This window comes from Oryzias melastigma, linkage group LG13, assembly GCF_002922805.2.
Source record: "Oryzias melastigma strain HK-1 linkage group LG13, ASM292280v2, whole genome shotgun sequence".
In the NCBI taxonomy this organism is placed as follows: domain Eukaryota; kingdom Metazoa; phylum Chordata; class Actinopteri; order Beloniformes; family Adrianichthyidae; genus Oryzias; species Oryzias melastigma.
Genome location: NC_050524.1, coordinates 26,901,691 through 26,910,740, shown reverse-complemented (window position 1 = coordinate 26,910,740; position 9,050 = coordinate 26,901,691). Strand labels below are relative to the sequence as shown.

The window sequence follows — 9,050 nt, the reverse complement described above, 5'->3', positions numbered from 1 at the left end:
TTTGTTGCTGCTGTAACCTATTTCTAACTCCATTCCCTGATTTATAGCAGAAAAATTCCATAATTGTCACTCATATAAGAATTATCCATGAAACTTGGAGTCAGCATTCCTACAGATATGTACCTTTGTGTATCCAAGTGGGCAGAAGAAGGATGGGACAGAGGAGTGACAGAGCAGCACAGGGTTGGACATTGCAGGTGTGAGTCTGTTTCTGTCTCTCTGACCGGCCATCAATCGCTGCCATCTGACAGTTCAATCTGCGAGGCCGACAGGAGCAGCCGAATGGTTACCAGCGCAGGCCATTACCGAGCACGGACGCAGCCGATCGCATCAGCGATCAATGACAAAGGCTGGGCAAAGAGTGGAAGAGAAGCGGAGGGAGGTACAGTTGGGAAAGATGCAGGCTGAGGAGGGGGGAGATGGAATGTAAGGATGAAGGGAGAGGTGAGGTATGGCAGGATAATCGTAGTTATCCTGCTGAAGGTCAGTTCTTGGATGTGGAGCGGATGACAGAGCGGCTGTCAGCTGCCAAGACGTAGAGATTATCGTCCTGTACTGTAAAAGAGAAAACATGGCATGTACAAAGAAACAGTCATTCCTATAGCAGAGCAGCTCAGTGGCCCCTAAACCCTGCGCCGCAGACAGGTACCCGTCTGCAGGACAGTTGGTACCAGGCTGCAAAAAAAAAAAAAAAAAAAAATCTGATTTTGAGGGAAGTTTTATTTTTGGAAAACTACTGGATTCTCCCCACAACATCCGACTCATTCCTGACGCATGTCAAGTTGCTCAGTCACATGTCGAAAATACATCCACTACTTTCTCATAGATATATTGAACTCCTAAACTAGCAAAGTTAATAAAACACATACATATTTGAAAAGTTTATTTTTTTTAAGAGAAAGGAGCCAATGAGGAAGAAACTTAAAAACAAAACTAAAAAACGACAAAAGCGCAACAATAAAAGCCACAACACAATGGAACTATGAGGTTTTTATTTTAAATCAAGACAATAATAAAAGAACGCAATTAGTTAGTTAAGAGAATAATTGTGGCTTTTGTCATTGTGCTTATGTGAGCCGTGTCAGCCACTGTAGAAAGCTGCATTTAACAGACAAAAACAGGAGTCTTTACTTCAAATATGGCTTTATTGTGACAGTTGTACCTACACACCATAATTTATCAAATTCAGAAACCGGCTGTATAATACTACGACGATGTTGCAAACCAAACTGATCAAACAGTAGATTCGTGTCTATGATTATCTTTATAAAATACCTGTTTTAGTGACCTTTTTCTGTATTTGTCTGTATTTTTTCATCACATCTCAAATATCAGATGAGGCTGAAGTTGTCATCTGATTTTTTAGCTTTTACTATGACAATGAAGGCTTGGGAGAAAATCCTTATCATATTTGGAATTTTTTTTTTTTCTTTTTGAACAGAAAAGAGAAAATGAGGAAACAGAAGGAACTTCAAAATAAAAGAAAGTTGCACTTAACAGACAAAAACCAGGATCCTTTACTCCAAATATGAATTATTGTGACAGTTGTTCATACACAATAATAATAATAATGCACAAGGATGTTACTAATACATTTGATCAAGTGGTGGATTCACTTTTATTATTATATTTAAAAACGTTCTCTTGTGTGTATTAACCCGTCATATCTTAACAGTCAGTCGTGGCTGAAGGTGGTGTCTGATTTTTTTTTCAGCTTCCACTTTGACAGTGAGGGCTTAAGAGAAAGTCTATGTCACATTTTATGGTTTTAAATGAAATCTAGTGTACAAATGAAGTTTAAAGCAGATATTTCACAGAGGATGAAGGTATTTTTTTTTTCCTAAAAAGTTGAGGGAAACTGGAATCTAAAATAAATAAATAAATAAATAATTCAAAGTTCATCCTTGTACATGCCGGTTCGGGAAAACGTTGTCCGACATTAAAGCTGTCCGCGGCCTGAAAAAGGTTGTAGACCACTGATTTAGACTGTTTTTGTGGATTCCATATGCATAGTGTTGGCAGTCTGTGCTGCCCTTTAGTGGTCAGTTCAGACTGTGAAGTGGTGAAAGTAAAAAGTAAAAGGGAAAAAAAGCATTTTGTGACTCTGCTCCCATCATGTTCCTATGGAAACTGCAAAAGTCAAACTGTGTAATAGAAAATACTTGGTTTTTTCTCTTGATAAAACTTTGAAGAGAGGATTTATTGACGTTGTGGGTGACAGTATTTGGCCTGTGGTCTTATAAACAACATGAAGATCTTTTTTTTTTTTTCTCCCCTGAGGCCCAGAACCGCAGAACTGGCTGTTTACTCGGGACTATCTCTCAGTAGCCCCCACGGGCTCTCAGCGCCTCACAAAGATTTTTGTTTCTGCGCATGCGTGCACACAGGTCATCTCAGCACGGACACCACTGAGTGATGATGACTCATTACAGACGGGGTGCCCTTTAACCCCCCGCAGTCTTTATGGATCACTCTCTGGCAGAAGCATATTCCCTGATGCCAAGTTTGTGTCCATCTCCCTGACTGTCTGTCAGACAGTCAGGCCCCTTTGGTCTCCGTCTTTCTCTCTCCCACATGACTTGACTCACAAATACCTCACAGTCATCCCTGCCTTTGTTTATTTAAATAACAAACCAGTGAAATATCTACTTTTCCCAATATGGATATAGATTTCTTGTGTTCTAGAGTGGTTTCAATTCGACGGGCATGCAGCTCCAAACATTTCTTTGTAAGTGATTGCTTCTTCCTCTGTGTACAGAGCTGCAGCGCAGCAATGAAAAAGCAGCAGAAAGAAGTCAGTTTAGATTTCTGAACATATTTTTCTAGTATTCACTCTTACTTTGTTAATCCAATAGTCCTCCGCTGCCAAGAGTATTCTGTATGGATCAAGCTGCTAATATGTTTGTTGTGGGTGCTCACATTTGATCCCACTCTTGACAAATGTAATTTATTTGGCTTGATTTGATCAGTTGCTGCAGCATATTTCCTACGCAGGAAGAGGCATGTAAAGCTTTCGTACAACAGAAGTTTAAGTGTTCCTGCGTCTGTGAAAAAGGGGAAACTCTATTACAGGTGTCCTGGGCCACAGGGCCCTGCTGGCTCTGATGAAATCCCTTTTTTTCAGTGTTAATGCAATTTGGATTTTGCTTAGTCCCAGAGACTTGCTACCTCTGGGGTTTTGGAAAAAAAAAAGGCTCTTAAAGGCAGAAAAACAAAGTGTGAATCAAATCCTTGCAGTCACAGAGCAGGAAACTTTGAAGGACACTTCTGACTGTGACATGACAACATTCTCAGTACTCCAGAGAATTATCCAATGCATTTTTAAAAGGGTGCTTTTGTGCTCACAGTGCACCTTGTAAAGCACCAGAGATCGCAGTACATGATGTAAATGTTCGTGCTATTTAAAAAAAAAGGAAATAATGAGTCGAAATAATCAGGGCTTTTTAGTTCATCTTTTAAGAAGTACTTTTATTAGACTTAGAGATCTTGCAGTTTGCAAAATTTGGCTGGAAAAGTGCATTAGTGACAAAGCTAACATAGTGTACGGTGAAGACAAGAATGCCTCCGTCTCAAGCAGAGATCAGACTGTAAAACATAAAGAAACATCCGCTTTTAAAGTTCTGTGCAACACTCTAAACCATCATTTGAAATTATTTGTAGCAGACTGCTCTCACATCTAAATACATTTCTATTACATTACATATAGAATGTTAAAGTGTTTTCTGATGACAAACAAAAGCCATCGATTTGCTTTAATTGATCAATAACGTAACAACAACGACCAGCCTGACATAATAATGCCATAAGATGATAATCAATGACCATTTTAATGAATTATATTTTTTTTTCTGAGAATAATCAATAACCACAGCATTTTGTTTTTTGATAAATAATCTGCACTTGATCTAAGATTATGGTAATTATGGAAAGGCGATTAGATTGAATAAAGGCAGTCAATTTTGTCGCGCTAAAAACGCCATAACTCAAGGTTTAACGCCGCTCATTTTTATGTAACAGCATGAATTGCACATTTTGAATTTTGGCCCTCACATCTTTCCATACCACCGTGCCGTTCGAGAGTAAGAGACAGAAATGGACGGCGAGAACGGTCTCCTAACTGGGAAGTTTCTTTCTAAGACCTTCCCAGATGTTTTTTTGGGCAAAACAAAAAATAATTTTATTGCCGGTGGAAGGCGAGTTATCATCGCAGCACGTCAAGTTTGAGGTACCACCTGCTAGCTAAACACACCACTCTCCCAGGGACCTCGGCTCAGCACTAGTTTTAGTGTTGCCAGATATAGTCACTGTTTTCCAGCCTAAAAGCCTTCTAAAAAGTACCAGATCCCACAAAATACTGTCCAGTAAGTGCTCATTTATCAGTTTTAATCATTCTTTATTTATGACTCCCCATTTTAATTGTCTGTTGACTGTTAATTGACAAAGTTGGTTTCAACTTTGAGACATTGTTTTTGATATTACAACCACAATTTCACTGCTATTCAGAGCAAAATTTAAATAGTGGACCCCCTTTGGAGGTTTATTAACGACCACAGGAGATCAAATGTGAGCTCATGCTCATTGGATTTTAAAATTTTTAAATCTATTTTTTTTTAAGAAACCTATTAATAAAAAAAATCAAAACTTGGTCAAAGGTCACCTGATATTACTCCAGAAACTATTGGGTGTTTTCCTAATTTTGTCCAACACCAACAGTAAAAATGCTGCTAACTTTTATACATTTATAAACAAATGAGCTATTACTTCTTTTTCGCAAAAAGCACTGCTGTTTTCCTGACTTCATGTCTTTTGAGTGCGACTTTATCTCAGATTACTAAATTAACATTAGAATCTTGATTTATTTAAATAAAAAGTGAAAACATGTGATTGAATATGTTAATAATGTATTAAAAATAATAAAGCATCCCCCTTGATTGTGCGCTCCTGGTTGAAAGGTATGTTTTATGGGGAATAAAAACCACAGATCATATCCCAAAGTTGCCCAAATTATGTCAACCCACCAAAATCAATTTTCCCTAGACACAAAACCGCCCCATCTTGCAACCTTGTTTGTAGCAAAGCATCTAACCGCCTCAACGAGTCAGCCAAATGGATAGCTTCAGCTTACAATGACCCAACCTATGTTTCAGCAATTGTTTTCATTCAGAGAGCTATTCTAATTACAATGTGGCAAAAAAAAAGTATTTTTATTTTTTCACAAACAATGTAAAGCTGCTTAATTCTCTTAATTATAAATGTTTTCTCTACAAAAAAGTAATATAACAATTTGCGATTAACCGCAAGTTAACTATGGACAATCATATGTTTAAAAATCATGATTAAAAATTTTAATCTTTTGACCGCAATTTTATAATGATAATGAGTCACCAAACAATCAAGAAGATGGCATCATCTTCAATCACCATTGCTAATGTTTCTTTATTTTCAAATCAATCTGTTACTTTAAATCTGAAATGTGTTTGACTTAACTGTGCTTTGTAATTTTTCATTGGAGTATTCCATATTTTTTAATGCATTAAATCAATAAATCAAACTCTGAACAATTTTCAAATGGTTGCTATCATTTTTTTTAAAAGAAGATGCAACCTTTTAAAACCTTTAACATTTGTAGACTCATTAGAAAATTCTTAATGGTCACAAACTTAAAATGTCTCTAAAACTAAAGGTGACATTTCTTTTTTTTAAGAACATACCAATTGATATGTGTGAGTACATTCCCTGTGGGAGTAGAAACAGTGTAAAGTCAGCCCACTCTCATGAAATAGGATGTTAGTATCAATGTGTCATTGCTATTCAGGAAGTAATATTTGCCTGTTTTTGACTCTGTAAAAAAACAATGCGATAAATTGACTATAAATTACACCAATGTACTTGCTGGGGCACAAAAAGGATGTAAAAAACTAAAGATGAACACAAGAGGTGTGTTCTAGCTCTGCGGTTGAAAGGCCTGCATGTGTTCGTCCACCATGCATTATAGCTTCAAAGGAAAAAGTTATTTAGTCTACACTGTCTGTGGCACAGAGGAAAATCGGTATTGATTGGATTTGTTAAATTTGTTTATTTTTTATCATTTTTCATTCTTTCTAAATGGATACCTTTTCCAATTCGCTAAGGGCGAAAACCGCCCGCTCCAAAATCCAGCTGCCTTTCAAATCAAGTGACCCATTTCAGCCCTGCTGGGGCTCAGAGACTAGGGGTGCATGCTTGCTGTCACATCCTCAGCCTGCCCAGGCCCCCACAGATCAAATACAGGTATGATTAATGTCCGTTGTCTCAGCCTTCACACTCCATGTTTGTCTGCGTTGGAATTGTTGGCCAAATCCAACAGCAGTAGTAATTTGTCTCTGTATGTGTGGGAGGGGAGGAACAGAGGTCAGGGAAATGAAAATGACCAGACCTTACTTAATTGTTGTATCTATACGCGGCTTGGGACAGGATGTCTGTCTGAGTGTCTATCTGTCTATTTGTCCATCAGTCTTGCTTCTGTCCTGGCGCCATGTTTCATGTCAGCGGGTCGAGACCTTCTGGCTGCAGTCGGCCATTAAAAGACTGATCTGATCCTGCAGGAGCTCAAGGTTCACCGAAGGGATCTCTTTGGACCATGATAGCATCATTATCTAAACACGGCTCCTAATTGACTTTATTATTTTTGCTTAGTTACTAATCTTGCTTATACAAAAACTTTTTCAACAACTTAAATTATTTATGTTGGGAGTAAATTAACTTCTTTGTACACTTCTTATTTAGTTTTACCTTTATGAACTGAACAAATGCTGCAACGCATGTCTGCCTCCATCATGGAACATCTGACAAGGTTAAGCCGGTAAATTGTTAGGAGAATGCTTCCTGTGTGTGATTACATTTATCATGTATAATTATGAAGCTCTGCTCTGTCTACACGTGATGACCTTTGACCTCAGTGCGACAGTTGTAGGCGGGCACTACCAGACGCTCAAACGTGGCGGTGCTCCACACAACGTCTGGTTTTTGTTGCAGGGTAGGTTGTAGTTAGCTTGTCTTTCTTCTCATACATTTATTTTATTTGGGAAGTGTGTGAGTTCTTTTCAAGTGGGAAGATTTTTCAGTTTAATTTAAAAAAAAAAGTACCGTATTTTCCGGACTATAAGTCGCGTTTTTTTTCATAGATTGAATGTCCCTGCGACTTATACTCCAGTGCGACTTATATACGAATTTTTAATGAAGAAATATGGACCGTAAGTCTAGAGTGCCCTCTTATGGTGATCTATGCAATTACTTTATTTACTTTAGTTATTCAGACGTGACACAGAGGACGAAGAATTTAACGGATTTAGTGATATGGAGTGAGATTGTGTACAATTAATTACAGTAAAGATACAAAGTTGATGAGTTCTTGAGGCTATAGTTAAATAAAACTGTTATGTTATATAAATGCTACATCTTTTCGTTTTTTTCATGATGCTAATATGTGTATATGTGTTGACACATATTCAGCCTGTTTTCTATTCACTTATGAATGTTATAACTTACCTTCCAGGATGATGTAATATCGTTTTTTTCAACCAGTTTGTAAAATAAATTACTTGAAAAAAATGCGACTTATACTCCGGTGCGACTTATGTATGGTTTTTTCTTCTTCATTATGCATTTTTTGGCCCCTGCGACTTATACTCCGGTGCGACTTATAGTCCGAAAAATACGGTAGTTTAAAATAAGTCAAGCCAGTTCTTACACCGTTTTTCATCTGGATTCTGAGTAACAGGATTGCAGCTCATTCCTCATTGCAGTCTCCTCTGGATACATCGATATAAAACACTAATGTTTGCTACATTTTCTTCAAGAACATGAAGAACCTCTACATAAATACCACGTCTGCTTTCACACCTAACTCTTGAGGTCCAGACTTTGACATTTTTCAGTTGAACCTTAGACTCAGATTACAGGAGTGAAATGTCACCTAGTTTATAGCGCAGAGAGCTGAATGTTAGCCCAACAAAAACAGGCAATCTCTGTCTGGATCAATTTAAATCATTGTTTGGTTGAACTCTTTTTCAGTGCAAAAACAGTTGGAATTGTTTTTGTAACTGCAGGAAGTTTCAGACGGCCACCATCAAAACTGGATATGGGGAAACTGAGCTTTGGTAGCATTTATGTAAAGAAGAACTTCTGTTCTTTGTCTTGTAAATGTCTCTGCCACATGGAGATGTAATGTGGCTGGAAAAGGTCAAAACTGAAGTAATTCTTGTACTAAATAGAAGCAGTTTGGATATTAGACCAACAGACTTTAATTGGCGACCTTCATCATTGTAAGTGGACTTCCACCCACATGATTTGCCTCTGTTGATGTCATAGCAGAAATGCCAGCAGATTTTACGTCATTTTTTGTCATGTAAAGGTTTGAAAGGATGAGAACACAATTAGAATATAAATAAAACACAATTTTGTGAATGAACTCATTGCTTAGGCTTAAAGCAGACCGTAGCTTTTAATATCATGTGAAGTTTTGGGAAGAACTATTGACTGCATATGAGAACTGGACTGAGGGACCACTCCCTCCTGGGATTCCAAAGAGGAAGTACCTACCAGCTCCAAAAAGTCAAAGTACCATAGACTTCTGTTCAGAAATAAAAAGTAATTATTCAGTCATTCTATTTGTCAGAATAACCATTCTTTCTCTACAACCTGTGGTCCTCCAACATGCTCACTCCTGATTGGCAAGAGTGGTTACCATAGAAATGTTGACTGATTCAGACCTTATTGAAGTGATGTCTATATTGCAAGGTTAAGGAGGTTAAGAGAGGCTTAATTTGGTTGGAGCCAGAAAAAGCCATTTCCTTTAGGTAATATCATCCTCATTCTGTCAAGTTCTTATATGCAATCAAATAGAGTTTATCAAAAATTGACTACATGAGAACTGGTCTGAGTGGACCCCTGGTGTTTTGACCAGTATACCAAAATCCAATAGACTTCCATTGAAAAATAAACAGCTATTACTCAGTCATTATACTTTTTCTCACACAATATTTTGAAAACTTTTCAGAACAGCTTTTAAG

At 37.5% G+C, this 9,050-nt stretch overlaps 1 protein-coding gene across 12 annotated transcripts in view; it reads left to right on the top strand.

Moving 5' to 3' along the window:
* mecom (MDS1 and EVI1 complex locus) overlaps positions 1–9,050 on the top strand; it is a 168,560-nt gene that overhangs the window by 12,492 nt on the left and 147,018 nt on the right. The window lies entirely within an intron of this gene.